The sequence below is a fragment of the Moschus berezovskii genome, chromosome 9 (genome assembly GCF_049115385.1).
Source record: "Moschus berezovskii isolate FMDL1 chromosome 9, NW_MosBer_1.0, whole genome shotgun sequence".
In the NCBI taxonomy this organism is placed as follows: domain Eukaryota; kingdom Metazoa; phylum Chordata; class Mammalia; order Artiodactyla; family Moschidae; genus Moschus; species Moschus berezovskii.
The window spans coordinates 100,618,124-100,637,780 of record NC_142468.1 but is presented as its reverse complement, the minus strand read 5'-3'; the positions used below and the strand labels follow the sequence as shown (position 1 = coordinate 100,637,780).

The window sequence follows — 19,657 nt, the reverse complement described above, 5'->3', positions numbered from 1 at the left end:
TATGAGGTATATATTAATCTTACCCACCTTTTGCATTTGAAAAAACAGGCAAAGGGAGTTAAGTAACTTTCCTAAAGTCATAGTGCTAGCAAGAATTGTAGTAGAGGTAGAATTTGAATCTAGGAAAACTCAGTTTCAGACCTCTTTTAGCAAGTGTTCTTTACCACCTCCTGTTCCTGCTGTCCTCCTACCCTGGGAATCTTTACTTATAATCAAGTCATCCAAAATAAATTCCAACACTTCAACTTAACTCACAGGGCTATTTTATGACATGAGAAACTCTTCCTTTTCATTCTCAATTCCTGACACTTCCATCCATGGATTCTGTGCTGAATCACATCAAGCTTGTTGACATAGAGGATGTTGTGATGATTTACATCCTATATTTGCATCATATATTCGATTCACTATTCACTTCCTGCCTTGTCCACTTTTCTGCGCCCACACCCTGCAGGATCATCTTCAGGTTAGCTGTAATTCACATTCCAAAATCCCACTCAGTGATGACCTTGTGTGGAAAGGTGTTCCTGACTCTCCTGGACTTGTTTACCCTTATCTCAGAGAACTGTGATTGTAAGTTTTCGAGTGGACCTCCTCTATTTGATTGTCAGTTCATGGCAAATAAAAATGATATCTAGACTAGTGATCAATACCACATCACTTGCTATTGCATTCTCATTGTAAATTAAATTTGAGCAAAGTTGGACAGAAACTGTGTATGTTGCGATGATCTTGCCAGTTGCAACAGTAGTCTTTCTCTCCAAATATTATATATAATTAAAACATAAATAAACCCTTCATGATTAGCAGAAAAGTGATACAGTATTTTGACTATGCAGAAGGTTTAAGACTTTCCAATGAGAAAGAAGATATGGTGACTTTGATGCCATCAACCCCAGAAGCATGAATATTGATTTAAAAAAATTGAGTTCCCATTTCCTAGGTTCAAGTAGTAATGCCAGTTACAAGCTCCATGACCTTGGGCAAGTTATTTCCTCTCTTTGGTCTTCAGTTTCCTCATCTCTAAAGTGGGAATAAAGATGACAGCCTATCTCATAAGATTAGTATGAGAATTAAATGTGAGCAATAACTGGCACATAGTAAGTACAATATAAGTGTTTTCTCTTATTATCTAAATATTTTTCAATCCTTATGATCTTACCAGCTGGTGATAACTGAGTATAGGTTGGCTTTACTGTTATAGTGTCATAGAGTGTTTGAAGATTGAAGGACACAGAGCATATCTTCCTATCAAAGGATTTTACACCATAAGAGAGCAATTGTTTTTTAAATGCAATTGTTTTTTCATGAGAAGTTTATCTTTCTCTGATCTATTTATCATCTATCATCTCTCTGTCCATCTGTAATCATTAAACTATCATTATCAATTGTCATCTTTCTATTTATCATTCTGCCTTTCATCATTTAAGAGCTCATGTATTTTGTGGGTTCTAGGATCAGAATAAAGCAATTCAATTATCAGCCCCTTCTGCTCAGTGGTAAAGAATCCACCTGCAATGCAGGAGACTCGGGCTTGATCCCTGGGTCAGGATGATCCCTTGGAGGAGGGCATGGCAACCCACTCCACTTTCTTGCCTGGAGAATCCCATGGACAGAGGAGCCTGGCAGGCTACAGTCCACAGGGTCACAAAGTCGGACACAACAGTACTGACTGAGCACACAGCACAAATCACAAATACAGACCAGGGTCAGGATTGCTGTGGGTTCTATAATATTCAGGCCGTGGCCGTGTTCATGTAGGGTGTATATATGTTGGCTTGTCCTCGATAGAGCGCTGCATGTGTGCATGTGTTTCATGAGTAGGAGCTGAGTGCTGGCTTGGAGAGTAGGAGTTTGGTAACTTGCTGATTGTTAGTAGAGGAGATAGGCATTCACCAAGGAGGGAGGGTGAAATGCTTTGCTATTTTTTTCCCCGAGGAATGTCAGGTAAGTTATCTTCATGAGGTGTATATTATTAGTTTCTAATTGTATGTCATATATCAGACATTGAGGTACAAAAATAAATCTCTTTAACGCTATTTTATGGTAAAATAATCCTTTCTATTTCATAACACCTGAAGTATGCTTGCTTTCCCAGTACATCAACGCACATTCACCCAGATTCTTTCTTTCTAGATTAGTGCCATTTTCTCTTCTTTTTGATGGGATAGGTTCAGAGTATGACAAAGAGGAAAGCGTGACCTGTGTGACAATAATCAGAATTATCGTATCAGTGTCCCCTTGAGAATTAAAAATACTTAGTGTCTTGTAACAGTATTTACTGCATTGACATATTCATTTACTTTTAGTAACAAGAGGGCAGTTATTTCATTAACAGCAAACAACCATTCCACATGTTTGAAAATGGCATACCATAATAGCAAAATATCCAAGTAAACTAAGTAATCATAAGGTTCTGGATGCGTTTGATAGAGACACTTTTGATTGTTGGAAACTCATAGCTGACTTATCAGTGAGTGTAAATGAATAGTACGCTGTGAATTTGCAATTATTTACTTTTTCTGTTTTTAATATGGAGGCTATGGGGCACCTTCTCCAAGTAAGTACAGTAACACTGTGGCTTTCAAAAATCCTAGGAAATATGTCATTCTGAATGACCATTCTTTTAAGAAAGTTGAGGATTGAAAACTGGCAGCATCATCTATCTTTCTTTTGATTAAAATATTTCTAAACTGAATTGTAAATGTTCCTATCTTACTTATTAATTAACTCACTGAGGACCCATACTGGGCCATTCATGAATGTCAGAATATTTCCCCTTTGCTAAATACTAAATAATTCCACTGACCTTCCTTGGTTTTTTGTTTTTCTGCCTCTTGTGTCAAATTCCTTGCAAACACTGTTTTTTGAGAGAATGTGGGGGGATAGGTGTTCACTTGTAATGAACCATCCTTCATTATAATAAAATGCTTTTATAACACATTTGAAAGTCTGTGTTTGTTAAAATTATGGACGAGTGGAGGCTGTAGGTTCCACTGTGGAAACATTGAATTTCTTTGGTTAATATTATACACAAGCTTTAGTGCACAGACACTGTGGTATCTATTTGGTTTTCTAGAACCCTAACTTTTGTATACATAAAAAGGGGATGACAGAGAATGAGATGGCTAGATGGCATCACCGACTCTGTGGACATGAGTTTGAGTGAACACCGGGAGTTGGTGATGGACAGGGAGGCCTGGTGTGCTGTGATTCATGGGGTCGCAGAGAGTTGGACACGACTGAGCGACTGAACTGAACTGAACTGAACTTCCTGAGGAAAGGCAATACAATAAAACAGCACATCAGTAGAATAGAAGCAAATCTTTAGCATTGGTTGTTGTTCACAAGAAATTGTTACTTTGGTGTCGCAGTTTTTACATTACTAAAAAGAGGAAGTATATTTGGTAAAGTAAATGATTGTCTTAGTTTTATTCGGTGATTTTGTTAGATCTAATAGAAATAGGTTCAACATTAGGCCTTAAGAAAAATTTTATCAATAATCTTTTTCCCACTGCCACCTTGAAATGACAGAATGGGTTGGCTTGGGTGGCAAGCATATCCATTTCTTAATTACTACATCTTCCTCCTACCTACCTGAAACAGGGGGTAAAATGCATGGCCAATGGAGTAATCTGCATAAAGAATTTTCATATAGGGCCCTGCATTGTTGTGTTTTGTGATTGTTTACATATAACCAAGGGTTAAGTTCTCTAAGTTTTGGTTAAAGGAAAAAGATATCCATTCACTAAACTTGAAGCCCTAGCATCTCTTTGATGGTTTATAACTAAAATATCATCAGATCAGCACACCCAATATTAGACTGCAAGCCCAAGTTTCAAATCGATCAGATTTCACATCATCGTTAACAGCAACAACAACCACAAAAATCTAGAAAGAACAGGTTGCATCTTTTATTACCAGTCTAAAATTTGGCTAAACTTGGAAGAAGTTGCACATATTGCTTACTAAAGTAGATGTTTAGGGGAAGGATTAGTGCATTTCTGAGTTTCAAAAAAAATAGGAATAACAGTAAGAAGTTGAGATTTTGGTGTCAGGTATATGACATATTTCATATAGTTTCAATGTTTCTTATTTTCAGTTCATCACTTACTCTTTCCTTATCGTGGTTTATACAATATAAAATCAGGCAACCAAACTTATGCTAGTACAATCTCTTAATGGCAGACCAGATTTGATGATTTTTAAAGTGTTGATTGATGCAACTCTGGTTAAATGCTATTTGGAGTAATAACAATTTCTTTATTTTTCATAGCCATATCATGAAAAAAAAGTGAAGAAATGGAAACTTCAAATTACACCAGGGTGACAGAATTTGTTCTCACTGGCCTCTCCCAGGCTCGGGAGGTGCAACTAGTTCTATTTGTTATATTTCTGTCCTTCTACTTGTTCATTATTCCAGTAAATATTCTTATTATTTGCACCATCAGGCTTGACCCACATCTGACTTCACCCATGTATCTTCTGTTGGCTAATCTGGCCTTCCTTGACATTTGGTACTCTTCCATCACAGCCCCTAAGATGCTTGTAGACTTCTTTGTGGAAAGGAAGGTCATTTCCTTTGGTGGGTGCATTGCTCAGCTCTTCTTCTTGCACTTTGTTGGGGCCTCAGAGATGTTCCTGCTCACGGTGATGGCCTTTGACCGCTATGCTGCTATCTGCCGCCCCCTCCACTATGCTACCATCATGAATCGACGTCTCTGCTTTATCTTGGTGGCTTTCTCCTGGATGGGGGGCTTCATTCACTCTACAATACAGGTGGCTCTCATTGTTCGACTTCCCTTCTGTGGGCCTAATGAGTTAGACAGTTACTTCTGGGACATTACACAGGTTGTCCGGATTGCCTGTGCAACACCTTCCCAGAGGAGTTAGTGATGATCTTTAGCAGTGGTCTGATCTCTGTGGTGTGTTTCATTGCTCTTCTCATGTCCTATGCCTTCCTCCTGGTGATGCTCAAGAAGCACTCGGGTTCAGGTGAGAGTACCAGTCGGGCCGTGTCCACCTGCTACTCCCACATCACCATTGTGGTACTAATGTTTGGGCCATCCATCTACATTTATGCTCGCCCATTTGACTCTTTCCCCCTGGATAAAGTGGTATCTGTGTTCCATACTGTGATATTCCCTTTACTTAATCCCATCATCTACACACTGCGAAACAAGGAAGTAAAAATGGCCATGAGGAAGCTGGTCAGCCGATACATTTTATGTAAAGAGAAGTGAAAGATTAATGGCATTTTCTATAGTCCTCCTGAAGGTTTTTGTCCTAAAGAAGGAACTATTTGCAGTAGTATTGGTTCTTTCACGACCTCCTTTTGTCTGAGGTCTTAAATCCCACTAGGTTTCCCTCTAATTGGTGAAAAAACAAAGAAATTGGGATGGAAATAAATTTACTCACACTCTTCCTGAAATTTCTGGCAGATCACCCTCAAAATTTAAGATATAATAATGATCTTCTAAAACACACATTTTCACTAATTGCTTAGTGGCTTTTCTGGAGAGGATTTGGCTATGAGGAGATTGTATGTTGAGAAATAATAAAACTAATAAGACCTGGGAGATGTGTCCACTATGAATATAAAGAAGTAAATGGCTAGTATATGAATAGGAGTAGTTTCAAGAGACTATGTTTTTGTTTAGTTGCTAAGTTGTGTCCCACTCTTTTGTGACCCCAGGGGACTGTATCCCGCCAAGCTCCTCTGTCTATGGGATTTACCAAGAAAGAATACTCAAGTGGGTTGCCAATTTCTTCTCCAAGTGATCTAATTAAATATTATTGTCATGTTTCAGTCTTAGTCCAGTGGGATGATGTTTGGTAAACCATCTTCCTGGTACTGAAAAAATAGATTATTTACTCCTTTATCTTCTTCCTCTTTACAGAATGGAAAGTGAGCGTTTATTCATATAAGCCATTTCAACTCATGCCAGGTGGTAACCACTCAACAGTATTGGTGACAGGAGTCAAATTTTGTCACACGTTGGAAACAAATTTTATAAATTCATAGCTGAGTGTAGTTTGATTACTGTGTGACACCCCTCTCTCAGAGGAAGTTGCTAGTCAGATAGTAGTTTTTGAAGTCAGTCTCTCCTTACACCCTCCAATGTGGAAACAGACTTGGAGGAAAGGGAATCTAGGCTGATTGGGATTGATAGACAACCAGCTGAGTGATTTTTTTTAAAGATCACCTCTTTTGTCAGTCTTTATGTCTTCTGTATTTGCTTATTCTGCCATTTATGTTAAAGTTAAATTAGTGGTGTGTTGCTTTTGTTAGCACTATAATTGAGAGTTCTTTCTTATTAAATCAAATTTTATTTCTTTAAAATATAAATGGAAGAGCCCAAAATTTCCATAATTTTTTTAACTCTCTAGTGAGAATTCTTTAGTGAATTATTTGTTAGTGATCAATTACTTCCCTATACTCAGAACCCAATTACTGACCATCCTTCAGAATATAAAAGATTGTAATGTTTGAGTTCATGCAATTTTTAAAAATTTAAATGAACTTTTCCATTTCAAAACTAGAGGATCATTTCATCCAAGGGCAAGAGCACTTTGGGAGCTTTGAGCTTTAGTCATATGTTTTTGATAACATACTATGATTAGATTTTGAGGGAAATAGGTTCTTGTCAGTATCAGGAATGAATATGTGTAAATAAATGATTAAAATAATCCCAGGGTTATTCTTTATTTGGATTCTATTTATTAATTGAGGAGGTAATCTGTTCCAGATCCAGTGCACCTCAGGCACATAGGAAGGAATAATGGTACTGACCGTCTATTCTTTGCTTTGGGAAGCTTTCCCTATGATGTCACAGTGGGGTTCCCCACGTTTGTGTGGAAGCTTTTGCACACTAATAAGCAATTCCTGGACTGCAGGAGGGTGTCCAAGAATTCAGCTCAAATCTGGAAAATATCTCCTTGGAAACAGAATCTGATTCCACAGGCAAACTGCTCAGTTCCACAAGGACAACCTCCACTGGAGATGCCAGGTGCCATCCCAGGTTGTCATCTGTGCTTCTGCCTGATTGGCTATAAATCTGAGATTCCCACAATCCCTTCCCCAGGTTCAATTTATTAGAACAGCACACAGAACTTGGGGAAACCTATTTACTCTCCATTAGCAACTTGTTACCGGAGAAGGCAATGGCAAGCCACTCCAGTACTCTTGCCTAGAAAATCCCATGGACGGAGGAGCCTGGTAGGCTACAGTCCATGGGGTCGCTACGAGTCAGACACGACTGAGCGACTTCACTTTCACTTTTCACTTTCACACATTGGAGAAGGAAATGGCAACCCATTCCAGTGTTCTTGCCTGGAGAATCCCAGGGACGGGGGAGCCTGGTGGACTGCCGTCTATGGGGTCTATGGGGTCACACAGAGTCGGACACGACTGAAGTGACTTAGCAGCAGCAGCAGCAGCAACAACTTGTTACAAAGGATATCAAAGGATATGCATCAACAGCCAGATGAAGAGACATATGGGGTAAAGTTCTGAACAAAGGAGCTTGGAGCCTGGCGCAGGAGCATGTGGACCCATTAATGCTCTTTAATGGTTTAAAGATTAGAGTTTCTGGGATATGGAAATTCTCCAAAAAGGACCAAAGATCTATCCTTCTGGGTTTTTATGGAGGCTTCATTACATAAACATGATTGGCTCATTAAAAAGCTATACTAACCAAGAGAGTACGGTATTGATGTGAAGACAAACTGATGGCCCAAAACAGAGTAGGCAGAAGCAGACTCACCCAAATTGTAAATTCATTTTTGTCAAAGATACATATACAATTCACCAAGAAAGGAAAGTCTTAAACAAATAACGCTAGAGCAACTGAATATGTATATGGGAAACAATGAACTTGGACATCAAGCTCACTGCACACACAAAATTAATTTGGAGTTGGATCATAGATCTAAATGTAGCAGTTATAACTATAAAGCTCCTTGGAGAAAACATAGAAGAGTGTTTTTGTTTTTTTTTTCATATTTGGGATGAGCAATGATTTCTTAAATAGCACAAAAGAAGCTGTAATCATAAAACTGATAAATTAAACCTTAAGAAATAAAAAATTACTGTTCATCAAAATATACCATTATGAAATTAATAAGCAAATTATGCACTGGGAGGGAAATTTGAAATTTCCTAATCCCATTTAAATGGGGATTTCCCTGGTAGTCCAGTGGTTAGGACTCTTACTGAAGGGGGCCCCGGTTGGATCCCTGGTTGGGGCACTAAGATCCTGCAAGCCGCTAAGCACAGCCCCTCACCCCAAAAAGACTGGAACAGACACTTCAGAAAAGAAATATACAAATGATCGTTATGTTCGTGGGAAGATGCACATCATTAGTCATCTGGGAAATGGCCCAAGACATGTGACCACGTGTTCAGACAGAGCACACTCTCACCACTCCGCAGAACAGGCATAAATTTGCCTCAGTAAAACTCAAAAGGCAACAAAAGTGTAGTTTATCAAGTGCCCCCAGGTGTATATAACATCCTAGATACCAGACACTTTCACATAAGTGAGTAGGTTGCCCAGTGGATCAGAACTGTGAAAGCCTGACAAAGGAAGCAATTGCAATACTGATTTCGAAATTGGTTGATTTGCATATGAAAGGTGGCTTTGCCGGTGAGTCATTAATTATCTGTAGGAACGGGAAAACTCTGGGAGGCTCAGACTCTCTGGGGTTGGCAGGGCCCAAGATGTCCAAGCATCAGAAATACAAACAATAAAAAGGCACAATTAACACACTACAACAAACGTTGGTCAACTGATGAAAGAACTTGAACTCTCTCATATGTTGCTAGTTTACATCTACCTTTGGATCCGGAGATCCTACTCGTCAGTGGTTATCCAAGAGAAATGGAAACTTGTGGACAAAATGATTTACATTAGAATGTTCATGGAAGCCCCCATAAATGAAGAAAAGTAATAAAACCTTTGGATTCTATACACACAATGGAACATTATTTGGTAATTAAAAGGAACCCCATTGCCTTCTCTGAATTAAAAGGAACAGCTGCAGATAATGCAACACGCATGAACATTAAAATCCTAATGCTGAGTTAAAAGTCAGATAGAAAAGAATACATGTCATGTGATTCCATTTTGATAAAATCTAAGGTAAAGCACACCTAGTCTATGATGTTAGAGATTAGAAAGTGGTTGCTAACCATGGTAGTATTTGCAGAGGAGAATGACAAAGATCACAGAAAGATTTTCTGGAATGAATGAAGGAGACAGTCTACATCCTGTTTGGAAAGTGGTTCCCTGAGTGCTAACACCTGACACAAATATTCAAGTCCAGCACTTACCTGTGCCTTTCCATGCTTATAAATTATATCTAAAGAAATATAATCAAGAACTTATTTTCATGCTTTCTTGTAAATGCATGCAATTTTTGTAGGACACAACAGGAATTAATATTAAGTTTCTGCTGTGAGACGTGAGGAGAAATGGACACAGGGGAATTAAGATGGGAAGGAGATCGCCTCACTACAGATTATTTTTAAAAAATTAACTTTAAAATGTATGAATGTATTATTTATAAACATTTCATGCAAAGATGGGCACAATAAAGGACAGAAGTGGTATGGACCTAACAGAAGCAGAAGATATTAAAAAGAGGTGGCAAGAATACACAGAACTACCTCGTGCATCGAGTTGACTCACTGGAAAAGAGTCTGATGCTAGGAAGAATTGGGGGAGGGAGGAGACGGGGACAACAGAGAATGAGATGGCTGGATGGCATCACCGACTCGATGGACATGAGTTTGAGTGAACTCCGGGAGTTGGTGATGGACAGGGAGGCCTGGCGTGCTGTGATTCATGGGGTCACAAAGAGTCAGACACGACTGAGCGACTGAACTGAACTGAACTGAATACAAAAAACATCTTCATGACCCAGGTAACCACAAGGGTGTGATCGCTCACCTAGAGCCAGACATCCAAAGTCAAGTGGGCCTTAGAAAGCATCACTACAAACAAAGCTAATGGAGGTGATGGAATTCCAGTTGAGCTATTTCAAACTCTAAAAGATGATGCTATGAAAGTGCTGTACTCAATATGCCAGCAAATTTGGAAAACTCAGCACTGGCCACAGGGCTGGAAGAGGTCAGTTTTCATTCTAATTCCAAAGAAAGGCAATGGCAAAGAATGTTCAAACTATCACACAATTGTACTCATCTCACACACCAGCAAAGTAATGCTCAAAATTCCTCAAGTCAGGCTTCAACAGTGTGTGAACCATGAACTTCCAATTCAAGCTGGTTTTAGAAAAGGCAGAGGAATCAGAGACTAAATTGCCAACATGCGTTGGATCATTGAAAAAGCAAGAGAGATTCAGAAAAACATCTGTTTCTCCTTTATTGACTATGTCAAAACCTTTGACTGTGTGCATCACAACAAACTGTGGAAAATTCTCAAAGAGATGAGAATAGCAGACCACCTGATCTGCCTCCTGTACAGCAGGTCAAGAAGCAAAAATAACTGGACATGGAACAGCAGGTTGGTTCCAAATTGGGAAAGGAGTACGTCAAGGCTGTATATTGTCACCCTGCTTATTTAACTTATATGAAGAGTCAGTTCAGTTAGTCGCTCAGTCGTGTCCGACTCTCCGCGACCCCATGAATCACAGCACGCCAGGCCTCCCTGTCCATCACCAACTCCCGGAATCCACTCAAACTCATGTCCAGAGAGTCGGTGATGCCATCCAGCCATCTCATTCTCGGTCGTCCCCTTCTCCTCTCACCCCCAACCCTTCCCAGCATCAGAGTCTTTTCCAGTGAGTCAACTCGTCACATGAGGTGGCCAAGGTACTGCAGTTTCAGCTTTAGCATCAGTCCCTCCAATGAACACCCAGGATTGATCTCCCTTAGAATGGACTGGTTGGATCTCCTTGCAGTATAAGGGACTCTCAAGAGTCTTCTCCAACACCACAGTTCAAAAGCATCGATTCTTCGGCGATCAGCTTTCTTCACAGTCCAACTCTCACATCCATACATGACCACGGGAAAAACCATTGCCTTGACTAGACGGACCTTGGTTGGCAAAGTAATGTCTCTGCTTTTTAATATACTATCAAGGTTGGTCATAACTTTCCTTCCAAGGAGTAAGCGTCTTTTAATTTCTTGGCTGCAATCAGCATCTGCAGTGATTTTGGAGCCCCAAAAAATAAAGTCTGACACTGTTTCCACTGTTTTTCCATCTATTTCCCATGCAGTGATGGGACCAGATGCCATGATCTTTGTTTTCTGAATGTTGAGCTTCAAGCCAACCTTTTCACTCTCCTCTTTCACTTTCATCAAGAGGCTTTTGAGTTCCTCTTCACTTTCTGCCATAAGGGTAGTGTCATCTGCATATCTGAGGTTATTGATATTTCTCCCAGCAATCTTGATTCCAGCTTGTGCTTCTTCCAGCCCAGCGTTCCTCATGATGTACTCTGCATATAAGTTAAATAAGCAAGGTGACAATATACAACCTTGACGTACACCTTTTCCTATTTGGAACCCGTCTGTTGTTCTATGTCCAGTTCTGACTGTTGCTTCCTGACCTGCATACAGGTTTCTCAAGAGGCAGGTCAGGTGGTCTGGGATTCCCATCTCTTTCAGACTGCTCCACAGTTTATTGTGATCCACACAGTCAAAGGCTTTGGCACAGTCAATGAAGCAGAAATAGATGTTTTTCTGGAACTCTCTTGCTTTCTCCATGATCCAGGGGATGTTGGCAATTTGATCTCTGGTGCCTCTGCCTTTTCTAAAACCTGCTTGAGCATCTGGGAGTTCACGGTTCACATATTGCTGAAGCCTGGCTTGGAGAATTTGGAGCATGACTTTACTAGCGTGTGAGATGAGTGCAATTGTGCGGTAGCTTGAGCACTCTTTGGCATTGCCTTTCTTTGGGATTGGAATGAAGACTGACCTCTTCCAGTCCTGTGGACACTGAGTACATCATGTGAAATGCCAGGCTGGAGGAAGCACAAGCTGGAATCATGCTTGCCAGGAGAAATATCAATAACCTCAGATACACAGATGACACTACCTTTATGGCAGAAAACGAAAAGGAACTAAAGAGCCTCTTGATGAAAGTGAAAGAGGAGAGTTAAAAAGTTGGCTTAAAACTCAATATTCAGAAAAGTAAGATCATCTGGTCCCATCACTTCATGGCAAAGAGATGGGGAAACAGTGCAAACAGTGAGAGACTTTATTTTCTTGGCTCCAGTATCACTGCAGCCATGAAATTAAAAGATGCTTGCTCCTTGGAAGAAAAGCTATGACCAACCTAGACAGCATATAAAAAGCAGAGGCATTGCATTGCCAACAAGGTGTGTCTAGTCAAGGCTATGGTTTTTCCCGTGGTCACGTATGGATGTGAGAGTTGGACTGTGAAGAAACCTGAGCACCGAAGAATTGATGCTTTTGAACTGTGGTGTTGGAGAAGACTCTTGAGAGTCCCTTGAACTGCAAGGAGATCCAACCAGTCCATCCTAAAGGAGATCAGTCCTGGGTGTTCACTTGAAGGACTGATGCTAAAGCTGAAACTCCAATAGGGCCACCTCATGCAACGAGTTGACTCACTGGAAAAGACCCTGATGCTGGGAGGGATTGGGGGCAGGAGGAGATGGGGACGATAGAGAACGAGATGGCTGGATGGCATCACCGACTCGATGGACATGAGTTTGGGTGTACTCCGGGAGTCGGTGTTGGACAGGGAGGCCTGGCGTGCTGTGATTCATGGGGTCACAAAGAGCTGGATACGACTGTGACTGAACTGAACACTAAAATGCAGCATGGTTCATGACTTTAATATCTAAGATTATCTAAAATTATCAATTTTTACCAGCAATAATATGAAGTCTCTGTTCTGAGGACTAGTTACATCATCAACATAATTTTATTTTAAGTATTGTGGCAAACATTAGGAAGCAAGGTTCCTGATTATGTCTATTGTTATGAAAAGATAATATTTTAAAAAGTCTTTGGTGGAAATAAAGATTGTAATGAACGCGAAAATGTGAATTTTTCTTCCTACGTGTTTTTCTGCAACTTTATCTTTTTTTTAAGATAACTTTCTTTTATCTGTTGTCTACTTTAATATGTGATTTTCAGAATATACATTTTTGTGCCTCTGTATCCTTTCATATTCATTTCTTGTTTTCCTAATACAGTCTTTGCATGTACTCAGTTCAGTCAGTTCAGTGGCTCAGTCATGTCCAACTCTTTGCGACCCCATGAACCACAACACGCCAGGCCTCCCTGTCCATCACCAACTCCTGGAGTCCACCCAAACCCATGTCCATCGAGTTGGTGATGCCATCCAACCATCTCATCCTCTGTCGTCCCCTTCTCCACCTGCCCTCAATCTTTCCCAGCATCAGGGTCTTTTCTAATGAGTCAGCTCTTCGCATCAGGTGGCCAAAGTATTGGGAGTTTCAGCTTCAACATCAGTCCTTCCAATGAGCATCCAGGACTGATCTCCTTCAGGATGGACTGGTTGGATCTCCTTGCAGTCCAAGGGACTCTCAAGAGTCTTCTCCAGCACCACAGTTCAAAAGCATCAGTTCTTCAGCGATCAGCTTTCTTCACAGTCCAACTCTCACATCCACACATGACCACTGGAAAAACCATAGCCTTGACTAGATGGACCTTGGTTGGCAAAGTAATGTCTCTGCTTTTTAATATGCTATCTAGGTTGGTCATAACTTTCCTTCCAAGGAGCAAGCGTCTTTTAATTTCATGGCTGCATTTGCATGTATTGCTATTCCTTAATTTCCCTTTACTCTTTATGTATTATTTTTATCTTCATAGCTTTGTATATCTCTTTATTACTTTACTTTTCCCATTTGTCATTCCTCCTACCTCTCTTTTTATGAACTGGCTATAAATTAGAATGAAATATGTTTGATTATGTATTGTTTTTATTTTTTAAATATGAGGTTAGTATTTTAATTTTTTAAATAGAAAATCTGTCTGTTTAAAACAAAATCAAATCCCTAAAGCTTACATTATGTTGCCTCCTGCATGGTTCCTAATTATTTTTCTTCAGCTTAATAATATTAAATTGAAAAATAAATAGCTCTGCATCATTGATTTGCAAGCTCAGTCACTCAGTTATGTCTGACTCTGTGGTCCCATGGACAGTAGCCCACCAGGCTCCTCTGTCCATGGAATTTTCCAGGCAAGAATACTGGAGTGGGTTGCCATTACTCCTCCAGGGCATCTTCCCGACCCAGGAATTGAACCCGTGTCTTCTGCATAGGCAAAGATTCTTTACCACTCTGCAACCTAGTAAACCCCCTCATTGCTTGAACAAAACTTACAATGAAAAGCAGCAAATATGAAGACCAAATAGGTTCTGTATGGAGGACATCTCTGAGGTTTTAATTAGTCCTACAACATGCAGTTCTTTTTCTGTAGAATGATGATTCAAAGGAGGCTTGGTGACCATCATTTATTTTCTCCCTGCTTATCCCTTTGTCACCAGAAGTTATGTTGAATCTAACATGGTTACTCTCTACTTGACCACATTATTCTCTTTCTTGATATACCTTGGATTTCCTGTCAGTTGCACTACTTTTCTCTTTTTTGAATTACAGTATAAAATATAAACCTCCCTTGACTTTCTTTTCATTCAGACCTAATAAATATTCTCATCATTCCATCATTTCTGTCACTGATAGAATGTTAATTTTAGATTCCAATAGAGAGACCATGTCTCTCTAACTGATGTCTGAGTATTTGCACCTAAGGTGTCTCTACTCTAATATTTCGATTTCATTGGCATTCTAAAAATTCCCTTTAGAAGAGTTCTATAGTTTGGTTAGCCTTAGAATTCCCAGAGTGCATTCTCTGTTGCATCACAAATTGGTTGTTGTTTTCAAATGTTAAGAGGTCTGTCTTCGAGAGAAATTAAATTTAATAATGGTGGAAATAAAATTTTATTGTCCCTTCTGTTAAGAGGTGGAGCTTGCTGTGTAAGAGCAATGTTGGATTGCTAGCGAGGTAAATATATTTGTCAATCTTCATATTATAAGGAACAGGAAGAAGGAATAAATGGAAACATTTTACAGCTTTTCTGGTGGGACATCTGCTATCTCATAATGCAATGCTGAGCTGTTATAGCAGAAACAAACTTTTTTTATTATTTGAAATCTGATTTCAATAATACAGTAACATCTTTTATCTGTTCTTAATGATATAACTCTTGTTCCTCTGAATATTTAGATTTACTTTATTGAGAATACATAAAACTTTTATTAAGATACCACTTTTCTTGGTCTTAAATTTCTATATCATATTACTAGAGAAAGAAGTGAGGGATGTTAGATGGTAATCAATACGATCTGTTAAGGAGTCAATAGAAGAACATAAGTGCATGACAGGAAAGCCAAGCACAGTGGAAAAATCTGCAACCCTTAACCTTTAATACGTAAAGTTTTCCCTTATGTCCTAAAGACAGTCTTGATGTTTGAAACAGTATGAAATAACCAATTGTATAATAGAGTGCAAGGTGCACATAAGTTAGGAATCAGTACAGACAGAGTCCTGACTTACTTTTCGAGCAGCAGGTTTTATTATATACAGAAAAAAGTGATAAATGTTTAAGCCAATGAATGCTAGGAAAAAAGGAAAGAAGGAAGGAAGGAAAGGAGGGAAAGAGGAAGTGAGAGAGGAAAAAAGAAAGGAAGGAAAGAACAGAATGGGAAAGTTAATTTGGATTGTGCCGTTTGTAAATGTTGGTGCTTCAGTTTTGCTTAGGAAACAATTCGTGTGCTTGTGCATGTGTGTGCATACGTGCATTTGTACACATATCTATGTGTCTATGTGATGAAAACTACCTCTTTAATAATGCCAGGTTTTAGCTATATGCAAAAACATCTGCTTTTAATTAATCTATCTGGGTTTAGACACACAAAATCAGACATTTTTACATTTTGAGTAGATATACTTCTAAATTTCAGGGAAGTGTTATCATCCAGTTCAAGTCTTCAAGTTTTGAAAATGTTTCTTCCTAAAAATAAACAACTTTTTAGCATGTGCAAACAGCATGTGTATTTTATTTGTACATTTTAATATTCATTTTCATTATGACACTTTCAAACATAAAATTGCAAATAATGGAATATCATCATATATACATAGAAATTCTACTGTTACTGCTTTTGTGTAGGATGGGGAAATTTCTGCTCTATCAATCTTGAATTCTTGCGGCTGGAGTAATAATAAAATTTACTCAAGGCAATTTAATCACAAGCATAAAGGTCTCATAGAAATGAGCTTTAAACAACTGGCCAAAGTAGGTGCTTTAACACTTTTTAGATGAAAAAACAATAACTTTGTAACAGAAAGGACAAAGAAATTTAGGCTTTATATGGTCAATTAGTAAAGAATCTAAATGGAGTCTGGGCTTGGGGTAGAAAAATAAAAAATAACAAGGTTTGTTTATATGAGTTTCTCGTTTGAGTTCCTGTCTCTAGGGACAAGGGCGTCCCCTTACCCCTGGATGCAGGTGGTGCACTTTTCACATGAAGAGATTTTTTTCCTGCTTTCAGGGAGACAGAAAGAAGGAGCAGAGTGTGTCCCTTGCATTGACCATTTCTTAAGTGACTTTAATTCAAAATAATCAGTATGCTATTGAGGCACATTTTGAGGTGGTCTACACTGGGCCTTCAAATTTTCATAGCAATAAGTTATCCTGTACACTGGATAAGCACACTGCCAATTTAGAGACAATTGTACAGATAAGCCACAGATCTCAATTTCTCCAGAACATCAAGACCAGGATGATGGGTTAATAGAAAAAAAGGAAATATTTTAAGTAAGCAGGTTTTTAAAAACTTTTTAGGCAAACATTCCCTAAGGTATAATTTACATACAGTAAATGTATGAATTTTTGTATCGTTTAATAGTTCAATAAATTTTGAAGAAAAAAGACACTTGTAACCATTACAGACGAGATATGGAATGTTTCTTGCCTTAAAAAACTCTGCCATTCCTTTTTGCTGTCAGTTTCCATCTTACCACCTCCCCTCATTCAAATAAAAATTTGAAGAATTGTAAGAAGTTCATACGCCTCATGTGAATCATAACAAATGCAGGGCAGGACAGCGTGCTGCAGGAGAGAGCAGTTAACAGGAGCACCGGACAGAAGCAGAACAGTGTGGCGTCAAGGTTTCGGTGTTGGCACTTAATGATTTATAGAAGAATAGAGGGTGGAAGTGGCCTCCCCAGCGGCTCATGGGTAAAGAATCCACCTGCAGTGCAGGAGACGCGGCTTCAGTCCCTGGGTCAGGGAAGATTCCCTGGAGTAGCGCATGGCAACCCCCTCCAGTATTCTTGCCTGGAGCATCCCGTGGACAGAGGAGCCTGGCGGGCTACAGTCATAGGTCACAAAGAGTCAGAAACGACTGAAGCAGTAGCACGCATGCAGGTGAAGAGTAGAGGAGCTTTCTTCATTTGTGGGAGAGTAATGGTGTAACACAGACGTAGAATTCACAGGTTTTAGTGGGAGAAGAACTGGGAACAAACTCTCTACTCTCCCAGGTACTACAGGCACAGGAGATGAAGACAGAAAACAGCACAGCGGTGACAGAATTCATTCTCCTTGGTCTGACCCAGTCTCAAAACATTCAGCTCCTGGTCTGTGTCCTGATCTTACTTTTCTACCTCATCATCCTCCCTGGAAATGTCCTCATCATCCTCACCGTCAGGTCAGACCCCGGCCTCACGGCCCCCTCTACTTCTTCCTGGGCAACCTGGCCTTCCTGGATGCATCCTACTCCTTCACTGTGGCTCCCAGGATGCTGGTGGACTTCCTCTCTGAGAAGAAGGTGATCTCCTATAGAGGCTGCATCACTCAGCTCTTCTTCTTGCACTTCCTTGGAGGAGGGGAGGGATTACTCCTTGTCGTGATGGCCTTTGACCGCTACATTGCCATCTGTCGTCCTTTACACTATTCAACTGTCATGACCCCTAGAACCTGCTATGCCTTGCTGTTGGCTCTGTGGCTTGGAGGCTTTGTTCATTCCATTATCCAAGTGGCCCTCATCCTGCGCTTGCCCTTCTGTGGTCCAAACAGACTGGACAACTTCTTCTGTGATGTGCCGCAGGTCATCAAGCTGGCGTGCACTGACACCTTTGTGGTGGAGCTCCTGATGGTCTTCAACAGTGGCCTGATGACCCTGCTGTGTTTCCTGGGGCTTCTGGCCTCCTATGCAGTCATCCTCTGCCGTGTGCATGGTTCCTCCTCCGAGGGGAAGAGCAAGGCTCTGTCCACATGCACCACCCACATCATCGTTATATTTCTCATGTTTGGGCCTGGCATCTTTATCTACACCCGTCCCTTCAGAGCCTTCCCAGCTGACAAGGTGGTTTCTCTCTTCCACACAGTGATCTTCCCCCTGTTGAACCCTGTGATTTATACTCTTCGCAACCAGGAAGTAAAAGCATCTGTGAAAAGGCTCTTTAGTCAGCACTTAGCCTGATAAAAAGTGGGAAAAATGAATATGAAAATAATGACTGGAGAATTTTGTGTGAAATTAAGGTATTCTCTTTCCAAACACTACTTTTATTGATCACCTCCTATTTGTCGAGACTGTGCTAGGCCCTGGGAGGAAGAGCTACTACTGAGGCAGGTAGAGTCACTGTTCTCTGAAATTACAATCTAGTAGGAATAGACAGCCAATAACGTAGAAAATAAACAGTATAGTTTCAAGAAGATATATATCCCTGAAGGTACTAAAAATAAAAGCAAAATATTCAATAGCAAGTGTGAGATGGGGGTAGTGAATTTACTTTTAGTCTTGAAGTAAGTCCTTTAAAGGAGGTGATGTTTTGGCTGATATCTGGATAAACTGAATATGCCAACTGTGCAAACATGGGCAGGCAGAGCCTTCCAGGCAGATGGAACAGGTATGGCAAAAATCTGAAGACAGTAATTAACTTGGTATATTTGATGATCACAGCAAAGGTCAGATTGCCTGGGATGTAATAAGTGACTGTATAAGCGGTTGGCATTCATGTTGGAGATACTGACAATGTCCAGCACATAGACAGCGTTATGAAGTGAATATAAAGAGCTTCATTTTAAAATAATTACAATAAGAATCCACTCTAAACAGCAGAGCAATTTCTCTAGTAAGGTTCAAAAGTGATTCAGGGCTGTAAACTCAAGATTCTGAAGACATCAAAGAGTTGAAAATATTATTAAAAGGGAAATGTTATGCGTACATCTTCGAAAGGAATTAAACTCTAAATTTTTCTTCAATAATCACATAGAGGAAGGCAAATAAAGCAAGTCATTTTCATATAAAAAAAAGTCATGGAAACATCACTGTCTTTTTTGCCATGACTTCATAATTAGTCCTATCAGATATTTATGACTCCTAACTGTTTAGAGCAACCCACACCAGTGTTTTTGCCAGGAGAATCCCAGGGACAGGGGAGCCTGGTGGGCTGCCATCTAAGGCATCGCACAGAGTCGGACACGACTGAAGTGACTTAGCAACTGTTTATTGATCTCATCTGTAATTGACTTCACACTGAGTGTGATCCTGACGGTTCTTTGGTGTATCAATCAGAAATCTATTGCATTCTAATTACTTAAATATGATTTAATATAGAGAATTACATGCTTATGAA

The 19,657-nt window shown here is 39.8% G+C and overlaps 2 pseudogenes; both read left to right on the top strand.

The window, feature by feature from the left end:
- The first annotated feature begins 4,293 nt into the window (after window positions 1–4,293).
- LOC148776677 (olfactory receptor 4M1-like) lies at window positions 4,294–5,243 on the top strand (annotated as a pseudogene).
- Window positions 5,244–17,539: 12,296 nt separating this feature from the next.
- On the top strand, window positions 17,540–18,501 carry LOC148776676 (olfactory receptor 4N2-like; annotated as a pseudogene).
- Window positions 18,502–19,657: the final 1,156 nt, after the last annotated feature.